At 33.5% G+C, this 12,878-nt stretch overlaps 1 protein-coding gene across 2 annotated transcripts in view; it reads left to right on the forward strand.

Annotated features, from left to right (window-relative positions):
- FSTL5 (follistatin like 5) overlaps positions 1-12,878 on the forward strand; it is a 305,635-nt gene that overhangs the window by 27,177 nt on the left and 265,580 nt on the right. The window lies entirely within an intron of this gene.

Raw genomic sequence — 12,878 nt, forward strand, 5'->3', positions numbered from 1 at the left:
TTTATTGCATGTTCAAGGGATAAGTTACTTACCAGCCTGTTATTGCTTGTATTTATTGGAGTAGTGATTGGAAATTAAAAATGACCCGATCTCATGCGTTCCTATGTCATTGTATAGGGAGAAGGTACTCATAACTGAAGCCATTGAGAGTTCTGCTTAAATACAATTAAAATGTTAGTCTATTAGCCTATTATTGTAACTGTGTATGTTAAATATAGGAAATTTCTAACAAATGAAAAATAAAATATGCAAATTTAAATTTGATTATGAAATCGTGTGTCCTCTGCGGAATGGTGTTCAACCAGAACAAAGAACACATCACGCCTCYGTCAAGGAAATACCTGCATATGTGCTTAACCATAGCATTTCCCTCTGAGCTTTTGGCAAAACCAGAAAATTTTCACTTATTAGTTTATTTCTATTTGTCAGCTTTAAACAAAGTAACAACAACATGGTGCAAGAAAAACACTCTGAAATCTAGAAAGAATTAGAGAAACTAACAGGGTATCCATGGAATAAATYGTAGGAGAGAGAAAGCACATGTACAAAAGAAACACTTCAAGAATGTGAGAAGAATCGAGGGCAGGAGGTGAGGTAAAGTAAACACTTTTTCTCAGATATAGATGGCCATCGGTATTAATATTAGGTTACATGTGGAAGTAACAGTATGTTGCCGTTCCCTAATAATACTTCTTTTCATCTAATAACTCTTGCATTGGAGGAGGCTGTAATAAACATTACAAGGTTAACATTGACAGGACTACACACACACATCACATATATATGCATCAAATGTAGAGAGATTTTCCATCTATTTTTCATTCCTTATACTTTATTAATTATATTTTATTGAAAAGCATATGTAAAATGAAAAAAATAAAACCGAAAAAAGCATACATATACAACAGAAGCAAATGCTGTAAAATGCAGAAGTTCRTGGCACATCCTGTATGTTGGTTTTGTATTTTTGAAAAAGCTAAGGTTGAATGATAGAAGAGACTATACAGAAATAGGAAAAAGAATAATGAAAATATGAAATAAAATTTTATTCTGGTTTTAGCAAAGAAAATGTGGGCATTTATTATTTTCTAGGCAATATTCTAGGTAAAATGCTAGGTGGTTTAGTAGAGTTCAGTTCTGGTATTATGCATTAGTTTACAGCAAATAGAAATGCAAAACTATTCTAAAGTGAATTTTTAAAATCAGTTCTGGCATAGATATGGATATTCAAAATATTTAAATAATATTGTTAATGAGATTTGCTGCTTCAATCAAGCATTTAATATTTCAAATGTTTAGATTAAGTTAATCAAGATAGAATATTTATTACAAGATGGTAATGAATGTCAGCAAAGTAGTAGTCACTGTGATCATGCAATATATATGCAAGTTTATGAGTGCATAGATTAAAAGAAAGAGTAATCACTCTTGCCTTAGTAAATGGGAATTTGATCTAAATTGGACTGTAGTCTAACCAGAGCAGCTCCAAATGTTAGAATAGAAAAAAAACCAATCCCATTGATGCTTAGGTATTAACACACAAAAAAATTGTGTTCATGTTGAGAGCAGGTATTCATATCACAAAAGTGGTGATGATTAAAATGAATTATAAACAAATTTTGCTCCTTATGTACAGAAATTATATAATATATATAATTAATTATATTTAATACAATTATTATAACATAAATAATTAAATTATATATATTTTACAATTGATATATCCAGTGTAATAGTTGTGGGGTTTTATTGATGCAACTCAAGAGGTTTAAAGATATTTTATCTCATTTTGTTGTGAAAATAATTTAAACATCATATGGATATAAAAATCTAAATCAATTGCCAGATATATTACATGGGAAAGAGATAACTGCTATTGAAGGCAGCAAAATCCTTCCTAATGACAGTGAAAAAGATAAAATATTCCTTAATTTGCTACTGTAATAAAAGTAAAATATATTATGAACTAAATTGAGAATTTCTTCATGTTTCAACAAATAATATTTGTGGCACAAAGTCTGTTGATATGCTGTTCRCCATAACCGTTTGAAAACATTTTACTCAGGAAAACATTTGTATTGCCTATCTTTATACTGACTTGGTTTCCTCCCACTTGCAAAAACCCTCTACAGTGTCTTCAATAGTTATTGAAGACATTTTTTTTGCCTCATATTCATCATTTATCTGCAATAAATAATCCAACTTGATAATTTAATCTAAAACACTTGAAATGTTCAAATCTGTCTCAGATGATTAATAATATTTATCTTATTAATAAACTGTGGTATATTTTGAAAATGTGTCTGTGCCTGAGTTGATTTAAAAAAACTGATGGGTTTTGTGGTTTACCCACTACTGTTGGATGCTATTTTATCTAGGTCATAGAAACAATGGAAGTTTCTTGCCTCACTGGAAGAAAGAAAAATAAATTCCACTATTTTCCTCATCAAAAGACCTTTGAAATTCAGAGCTTAATTGGGACCTTGTAAGGCCCCAGAACGTCACGTCCATTCTGAGAGTTCCACCTCCTCTTTCTTCTTCTCTCTGTGCACATTAATTAATTAATTAATCTCCCTTTCTCTCTCCCTGTCCCTCTCTCATTTTCTTGGTCGTTCGTTCATCTACATCTCCACACCATTGATTTCATATGACGGAATTTAGCCTAGAGCTTTTTCTTAATTTTCAGACCCAGGAGGTATGTGGTTTGGTGGTTTGCTGACTTTATACAGGGACGTGATGCAGAGCTGCGTGGTCCCTCTCATCCTGGTTATTTCCAAAGGAAACAAATCCTATTGACATGCAGGTCAGTAGGAAATTCCCGGATGTTTTGCCAACTAAGTCACCTGGTTCTTCATAGAACAGTAAAAAAAAAAAATCCCTGAAGCTTGTCTACCTCCCAGTTTCGACATTGCCTCAGGACTTTTCTTACTTTTCTGTGTACTTGAATTGCATTCAAAAAGGGGCTATAAACATACATTTCTCCTATAATAGAATATTCAAATATGTCATTATCTTTCTCTGCTGATGGCAGTGTCCGTGTTCTTGGTTTTCACAGTATACCTGGGTTTTTTAGACTATTTGCAATAGACTATATATAATACATCATATATTTTATATATATATATAAAATATATATAATAGTATAATACTTTGGATAATACTTTGACAATAATATGGTCATATTTTGCTAGTTTAGCTAGATTAAGGCATGGAGCTGATTTAAATTTTGACACCATAATTGGGTGGAACTCATATCCTTCTTCAGTGTTGGAAATCACTAGTAAAATTGGTCTCACTGCTAGACGTTTTCAGTGCTGCAATGTGTGAGAGTCTAYGTGCCGTTTTTCCTTAGAAAATCATTGTGCTTCCTTTAATTAAGAGACCAGCACTTCACACAGGCAGTTGAAACTACTATCTTTCAGTCTCCAATATTAAAAATTTTTTTTGTTAGAACAATGCAGAAAAATCATAGTAAATATGCCTTATATATATAAATAACTAAGTTTTGAGCCTGGGCCACAATATTTGCTTGGTTAAAGCCAGGGTAATCTGTTATAAATATGAGAATTTGCCATGTTTCGATGGTAACCAAAAGTTAGTTCTAATGCCATGGGTATTGCCCATTTCTCAACTTTACTTTTTATATCCTGTAAATACACAGCAATTTATTACTACATAGAAATGTAGTTCTGTGTGTTTAACTTAAGCAGTAGGAATTACAAGATTTTTTTATTGACTAGACTTGCTAATTCATTTTATAGTCTATTAATAAAAAGTTTCCACTTTGAACGGTTTTCACAAGAAGATGATTTTTATCTGAAGGTCTAATTTTATTAGTCATTAATTGGAACTACTTTGTTATTACAATGGTACTTTTAATATCCAGTATCTAAAATGAGCAGCTGACTTCCAAACATTTGGTCTATTTTTCTGGAAAATTTCTAACAAAAARTCTGGAATAATTTATGACATATAGCTCTAAGCAATTGGTTTCCAAACTCTTATAGCTCAAACCGTATAGCTCTAAGCCCTGCAGTTGTTCTAGCCTGACAAAGATCAAATGTTTGATTGCATGGTTTATATATGAAATAGGAAAACGAGGGAAGAGCTGAGTTCTTGTGACTGTCTCACTTTGTTTTAGACAGGGACTATTCTGCATATATGAACACAAAAGTCCAGGCCCTCCAAAATACCATGGTGCCCCCAATAAAAGGTGCATATTTTTCCACTCTTCAAAACAATGCTACTGTTTAGCTTTATTTATGTAATATCATTAATTACCTGGTCATATTTAAGTAGCTTATCTTTAATAGTTTCTCATGAAAATCATCAAAACTATGCCCTGGAAAAAGAAAAAAGAAAATGAGCTAAACAATAACTGTGTTGTTCACTGAAATCACAAATATATCTGTAGCCAGTGAAGGTATAAAAGGTTTTGTTGGTATAATGTGACCATGTGATGGTACCTAGCAAACTCAAGAAAAGAAGGAATTACCTGCTCTGGAGTAGCTTGTAAAATTCTCTACTGTAGAGTAGCTTATAAAATGAGAACTTCCCAATAGGCCTCCTACTTTTGGGCAACATGAGGCTGGATATCTGAGGTCCAAAGTACCCCAGCAATATTCATATCAGCATCTTCTACATGCTTCTTCCCCCCAGTACAGACCCTCTGCCAGCATGTATAGTCTCAGCTTGTGTGCAGCTCTTCTGGTTTGCTTGGAAGTCAGACTGGCCTCAAGAACGGTAGAACTGGCTTTGCCTGAAATAGATTTTTTTTCTAAACAGGTAGACATTGGTCTAATTCTGCCTCATCTATCATATCTATCACCACAGGCTTGACCTAGAAAGGAGAAAGATCATCAGAGCACTCCTGAAAACTTCATTTCCAGTCACCTTCCATCATCAAACTGCRTGGATTACGTTTATGTGGTTATGTTGAAAAATATCAGACTATATCACAGCATGTGAATTTCTTGTTATGCCAATTAATCTTTCAATCTGCATTAGTCAAAACAATGAAAAAGTTTGTAGGGGACTTTCCATTTGGGAACCTTTCTGCACTGCTGTTGAAGTACTGTAGATTATTTGTTAATACTTAGGTTCCTACCTCAAATCACTAGAGAGTGCTTCTTGCATCCTAATGAATTTTCTTATGATTTGCATGGGTCTGACAATGAAAGCGATGTCTAGRCAACGTCTTCAGTGAACAAACGTATGCTGTGAGATTTACAGGTATAAACAGGAAGAAGGCAGCCAACGAGCAATGACAGTCAGTTGCTGATTCTTTGCCAGAAGCAAAGAAATGCAGAGGATAATCCATACATTCACACGTGTGTTCCAGAGCAGGCTAAGTCTGCCTAACACAGGCTTGCAGAGTTCTCCTTTGCAAGGCAGGTGAATTCAAACAGGTAATGGATGAAAGAAGAGGATCCATAAAACTAACTACAGTGCCACACTGGGTATCATATTATTATGAGTAGGGAGTTTGTTTTTAATCTCAAAAGGTAATCAGTGAAGACTGCTAATTTAGTCATCATCATTATCATCTGGATACCTCTTACTTAAGCCTGATTCTGATCATCTGCAGTTAATGTCTTTGCATCTGTTAAAGTCAGGGTGGTATTGCAGAACTAAGAGCAACTGGTGGCTGGGGAGAATGGGTGGAGGAAGGAGGAGCAAAGATCAGGTGAACGAGGATAAATTTGAGAGTTCCAKCTTAGCTTATGCTTCTGGTTATGGCAGGGAGAGAGCTACAACGTGGGAAAAGGTATTTGCCCAACTGAACAGGTGGGTTATAGAGACACTATGGAAGACGGGATGAACTTTGTTTTTTCTTAATAGTCTTTGTGGACAACTTTTAACTGTCTTTATCAAGCTAATTCAAGCTATTTCCTATTCAGTTGCTATTTTGTCTTCTTTTATAGAAGTGTTAATGGGATCAGATTCAGGTGCACACCAGTCAGTGTTTTCTACRTTATTTCTGTAGATCAGAATATTTTTGTTCGGCATTCTGTGAAAAATCTGCCCCTTTCTTCTCTGTGCCCCTATAGCTACTGGTTGCTGTTAGTGAGGAAGTTCAGCTCTGCTTCTTAATTTAAGCCTCAGTAAAATCAGATTTAGGCCCAAGTAAGAGGTACTTGGGCAATAATGACTTGCTTGAAATGAAGAAAAAAAAAACAGAAAATAGATAATGTTATAAATATATAATATCAATTATACAAATTAGACAAATTAGAATGTATAGGCACAAAGCTCAAAATGCATGTTTTGTATTTAGTATTTTGCTTAAAGATTATGAATGGTCTCCATGACTAATAGCATGTTCTACATTATAGTGAAACATCTCTACAATATAGACAGGCTTAGTGTTCAATGACCTTATTCCATGTAGGGTTTTATAGTCCAAAAAAAAAAAAAAAGGTAGTATTCAGGATTCATAAATAGTCTGAGTTTGTGTGTTGTTGTTGTTTTATTTATTTTATTTTTATTTATTTATTTATTTATTTTTGGTGTGACCTAGTCTCGAAACAACCTGAGGTTTAAAGTTCAGTGTTTATCTGAAAATCCTGTTTGCCTGCAGGCTCTGACAAGTCATAAAACTTGATCCTCTTAACTTCTCTGCCCTAAAGAGAGAGAGGGAGGAAAAAAATGCATTGCAGTAAGATGCAGCAGTGAATTCTGAAGATTAAGAATAGAGATTTCCTTAAGCATATCAGTGCTGTTGTCAGTTCTAATGTATATGAGAATTCTCTCTATTCAGAGGGTCYCTAAACCCTGTATCTGTTCCCTACGGCTTTGATCCTTGGTCTAACTGTCATCAAGAAATCTTATAAAACTTAATTTGTTATTCTGTTTTTCTCAGAGGCAGAGAGAAAATCTTGCATTCTAATCTGCTAACCCTTTATGAGCAGTAGTATTCCAAAGTGTAGCTTTTTTTTTTTTTTTTTAAAGACCTGGTACAATCATTACATGTAAATAAACTGATACCAAATAAACATGTTACTTATGCTATTTCTCACTACATATTCAAAGTCTTTTTTTTTTTTTTTTGAAAGACTCTTAGGAAAGACATCTATAAAATCTCTCTGTAAAACAACTTCTGTATGGCTTAATTCATAGGCATTCTGTGTGTGGGGGGAAAAAAAGGATGTCGAAGTCTGGAATTAAAGGAAGCATAAGGTTTTTGTATCACGCTGTTTCCTGATGCTTCTATTGCCAACTCAATAGCAACACACAGCTGTAAACTCTTACTCAGAAAGTCTGTGGAGCTAGAAGAGGAGGAAAAGGTGTGTTTTTACAATTGCACTGAACCTCTTTGTGTACTTCTCTTTTGTGTTCCTGACACTGAAAATCACTGCTGTGGAAAAGGTTAATCTCATCTTGTTATTTTAATGGATGATGAGGTCCACGTGTCTGATCTAGCTTTTAATTAGCATTGACTTATTTTCATGTGTCATGTACATGTTGCACATATTGACAACAAAGACTAAAATATGAACTAGTGTTATATGGAGTTAATCTGATTATCTTTTACCTTAGTCAATTTGACCTTTTCACGTTGTTTCCTAGGRACTAGCTTTCTAGTTAGCCTCTGAATAGATAATGGTCTTTGGGCCTTCCTAATATAATTGGGGTTGATGAAAATACAATCTATATCATGCTGATGTCAACTATGTTATGAGATTCTTGATGCATATATTTTTTCATATTATATTACAATGGCAAATCATAATCACMAATTACAATCACAGTGGCAAAACAAAGCTAGAAGAGATTTGGTTTATATATAAGGTGGGTGAAACTTCACTCCTGCTCCCATTTGCACAAATTGGATTTCTAAGATTATGAACGATGCTAGAGGGTTTAAGTGGTTGTTGCTGCATAAATTTATGCATTTCAGCTTTTTTTTCCCACTCCTCCTTTACTGCCTCTTGTTCTTCAGATCATCAAGGCTGTTCTTTATATTATTCAAACTCTTCTAACTTTTTTTTGTCAGCCAAACTTTTTAACTCATTCTTTTCCACTGCTTCTCTTTTTCAATGGTTTCCCCACCCCCCGCCACTCCCTGCCACAGATTTAATATCTATTTGCGTTATTTAGTAGATGATATATGTAGGCCTTTCTGGTGCAAGAGGGCAGAGAAATATATTTACTTATCCTTTGTTTTGGCTTTTTGCTTATGAACCTATGTAGAATATGGGAACTTGAACAGCATGGGGTGTAGTAAATACATGGTCTAAATGAACTACGGAACTTAGTGTACATATTAGACTTCTGTGGTGTGTTCTCATAAGTAAGGTTGAATCATTGAAGTGAAAGTTATGTCCTGTAGCAGGCATAGTGTTTATAATGTGAAAAATATACAAAATCAATATACAAATATCACAGAATGATGAACTTGGGTTATAATGGTGGCAAGTGCAATCAGCTTTWTCGGTGTGTAGACAAACTAGGATGTACCTTAGCTTCATCATTTTAAATAAATAATGATCCATTTAACATATGATTTATTTTTTTTCACTTTTCTGATTATTATTTGCTAATTAAGTTCTATTTTGAAATGAGAGGAATTACGTACTTCACATTTTTTTTTTTTTTAACACCAGTATACCCTGCAGCTATGCAGTATTATATTGTCAATGARGTAAATGCAGCACTGGCCTCAAATAATAGTGTTGTGTTTTGAAAACTGTAAATTACATTGCCAAATTATAAAAATAGAATTAGATTCCTTTTAGATTGACTCTAGTTAGATTGACTAAATGCTTGATTTTRAATTTGTCTCTTGTTGATATCTATATTTTAAAAACATCCTAAGACTTCTGTTCTATGTTTTCTTTGGTAGAAAATGTTTCTTTTTAACACTAGGAAAATGCCTCAGGAGTTTCAACTCTTTCTTCATTGGTTAATTTATCCTGATCACTTTTCCAAAAGAAAGTATACACAATGTCTTTGAAAATTTATTTTCATTTACAGATGTTTGAGATTAAAAGACTCCAGTCACTAGCTCCTTTAACTTGATTTTAGATGGAAATTGGAAAATGAGATTTTTGTTTTGAAACCTTTTTTGACCTTATGGCAAATGTAAATTCCATCTAGTTCTTTGTGTAGCTTCATGAATTTTTATCTGATGTTTCTTTTGCTTTTCATTCACTTGGAATAATTTTCAGCTGTCTCTTTGCCTTAAGCCTTGCAACTTTTTTAGTATGTAGCAGRAATGTTTTTGTCATGTTACATCTAAACTTAGATTTTTTTTTTTGTCTTTTCTTCCTTAGGAGTAAGACTTCTGTGTAGTTTAATGTGAAATGTGTTGTGAGCAACCTAGAAAAAATTACAACAGTGGCCCATCTTAAGAAAACCGTCAGTCAAAGTTCTAGAAATTCTTTGCAATACTTATTTGGTGGCCTTTGAAAATATTTATTGATGGACTTGCTGCTCTATTGTGATTTAACCTGATCTGAATACTAAGTTTATGCAAAAATGCTTCTAAGATCACACTTCATAATGAAAATAAAAGAATATTGGTTGCAAGTGTCTGTCCCTGTTAGGAATAATGAATCCAGTCCCACCTTGATTTACTCAACATGCTTTAACAGGTGGCAGAAATCATCCTAATCAAATATTGGGCAGGAATATGCTTATATTTGTCCATAAGCAATGATGAGAGAGACCCTCCAGGAGACCAGACAATACTCTCTCAATGTATTGATTTGGAGGTTTTGAATCAATGCAGGGAACAAAAATTGAACTGAGGAGCTAAAGAATAAATTGTGTGAAATGAAGAGCTTAAATAAGCTCTCATACTGCACAAACTAAGAGAATAGAGAGGTTGGATGCATATAAGATTAATTGGTGGTATCAGTGAGCTTCTGACAAAATACAGTGATGCATCAAAAAACATTCTACTTTCCTTTGAAGAGCTTTCTTTCCACATTAATTTTRTCTAGTTTCAGCTTCTAAAGGCTTTCACTTCTTATTCCCTTTTTTTTTTTCCTAGCAGTATCTAGTATTCTGAAATGTCCAGTGCAAGTATCTTTTATAGCGTGATCAATTCTCTTGTWACCTAGCATGTCTGTGTGGCTGCAAGGATGGTCTACCCAATTCTCCAACTCTTAGTAAACTTCTTTCTTTGTTTTTAYGAAAACAAGTATAACAACCCCCATTTACTCACAGGTGCATACTAATATTTTATATTAATTTTTATATGTACCATTTATCATTATTTGGCATGTTAATATTCTTTGTCTGCTAAAAACATTGTTCCCAAGCTTGTGTTTTTCAACAATTCATAATAATCATGCAATAATTCCCATAGAAAACCATTCCCCACTATTATTCTCATATCCAGGTTTTTAATGAGTTTAACTATTATAGTATAGTAAATTTGGACTGTGATATTTTTACTGAGAATGTGATCTGCACTGTGAGCACAAATCCAGTATATTTTGGATGAAGCATGTTTTGCGAAATGTTACTATATCTTTTTTCTTTTACAATATCATTTGTCCTGACTTCATGTTACCAAGATGCTAGTTTAAGCATTTCATTCACTTYGTGAACAGTGGCTTTTGTTATCTTACAGTAAAATTATTTACTATTCTTCTATGGTATAGAGGGTTTATTTTCCTGACCCTTTCTATTTTTTTTTTCTCATTTGAAAACTTTTTGCAAAGAAGCCATGGTAAGAAAGAAACATACCTAAATTTAGGTATGTTTAATTTATTTTCTTTCAACAGTCTTTCCTTTTGAGAGTTTTGTAACTGTAAAACTTAGGCCATGGCTTATCTCTATTGTTTACAAAATGAAACATCAGTAAGAAAGTCATATAGACTGCTACCTTGTGGACCATGGCTATCTAAGTAGGCTATGCTTACCTCAAGATGGCTTCAGATCTGTGTTTGGTGAGTTAGTAAGATTACAATAGTTGAAGTGACGTGTGTATGTTCCCTTTTTATATTTGTTGTTGGAGTCGTGTATGCCATCCAAGCCTGGAGCATTCTGTTTGGTTTTGATAACTTATTCCACAGTAGATCTTCTCAGACRAGAGTATTAAATCCATCATTATGCTCAAATCTATCCAACCAAAAAATAAGCAAAATCAATATCTTTCAGTTTCAAATTCATTCTCCTAAGAAAATAAGAACAGCTCCACCCMCCCACTCTCTACAGAGACCTCAAACATCACTTTTATTTGCCTTTCAGATATTAGGGCTATTAAGAACTTAAAAGGTTTTGATAACTCTGTTCAGGTCTGACACACAAAGAAAAGGAAAAGCCTAATGGGAGTTTTAATTAAAAGATTCTTATGCCTATTTCCATGGATTGATATGCATTAGTATGATTGTGCTTAAATACTTTCAAGAACATGGAATATTAAAACTTAATTAAAAATTCTCCCAAATTTTAAYAACAAGAAAAGTTTTCTATTTGACCTTACTGAAAGTCATCGAGGAAATAAGCTAGTGATTATTGTTTTACTAGAACTGTTTTCTCAGTTCTTTGGCAATTCTAACTTTGCATTTAACGTAGCTTGTTAAATAGCAGTATAGACTCTTTACACTTCCTGAAACAAGTGTAACAGCAATAAATATATTTTTAATCATTACATGATATTAATGTCATCTGTTTTAATGATCTGTTCATCGTTAGTTCTATCAGTTAATTTCTTGCACAGGAATTCCCCTGTTCCGTACATTTTAACAAAAAAAGAAAAATCTAAGAAGATTGTTTCTTTTATTTCCCCTCTCCTCTGAAAACTAAACCAAAACTGTCAGKCATTTGTTTCTGGTTTAACCTGTGCACGTGGGAATGCAGCCTAGAATAAGCAAGGGGAGCAAGTAAAAGCAGGGAGCTGCAATAAGAGGCCTCAATTCAGGAAACATCTGATATCCTAAACTAATTGATAGTAGTGTATTTTTTCTCTTGCCTGCTTCACAGTAGAGAGAGAGAGAGGGAGAGACTGTAACCTATTGCTGGTCTATCTGTAGTGTATATAGCTCTACTTTATAATTCATTTTGAAGAGTTAGTTCATATGCAATAATCATGTACTGAACTAATCTTGAGTTTTCCAAGATTTGATAGATAAAAAAAAATCTTAGTTTTGTGTTCTTATTTCCTAAATGTCACATAGCGGGTAATGTAATATAATCTCTCTTAGAATCTCTGGTTAGGATGAGCGTATTCCTCAAATACATGTTCTATGCTTTACAAAAGGGCAGATGCAACTGATCAATATTCATATCATGAACTTCTTTTTCCTTTTCAACTCTACTTTATGTGCTCTTGTAAGATGATTGGTAGAAACAACACACTGTTCCTACAAAATTCTCAGCATAGGGACTTTAATCAATACTAGTAGGTATACTACAATTTTACCCACAATTATGTCCTAAAGCAGACTAAATATTACTTACATTCCTGGTTTGTAAGAAGGTAATTGATATTGACACTGACACGTCTATACTCTCTAATAATCATTCTTCCTGCAGCTTTCCTTTTATCTTGACAAAATTTTGCAGAGAGGAAAGATAAGATCTGAATGAGCCTCAGACAGGCTGAATAATAAAATGCAATGCGTATTATGTGGCTTTGAGAAAATTACACTTTAGAAAATTACACTTAAAAACCATCTCTGAAATTTTAAATACAGAATAGGGGTTTTATGCAAATTACTCCCATTAATGTCAATGGGAACTGTGCAGCTAAAATCCATCTGCACTGTTTTTTGGGGAAAAAAATCTACTGTATTGTCAGGAAATATAATACTTCTCAGTAATTGTGAGGTACCGAAGTTTTAGGAACTCACATGTGGGAATGTAATTGAATACCCAGTAAGATCTGTCCTTTAGAATTTCTAGTGATAATTCAAGATGGTAAA

Source organism: Rhea americana, unplaced genomic scaffold (genome assembly GCF_003343005.1).
Source record: "Rhea americana isolate MKP2758 unplaced genomic scaffold, rheAme1 scaffold_60, whole genome shotgun sequence".
NCBI lineage: Eukaryota > Metazoa > Chordata > Aves > Rheiformes > Rheidae > Rhea > Rhea americana.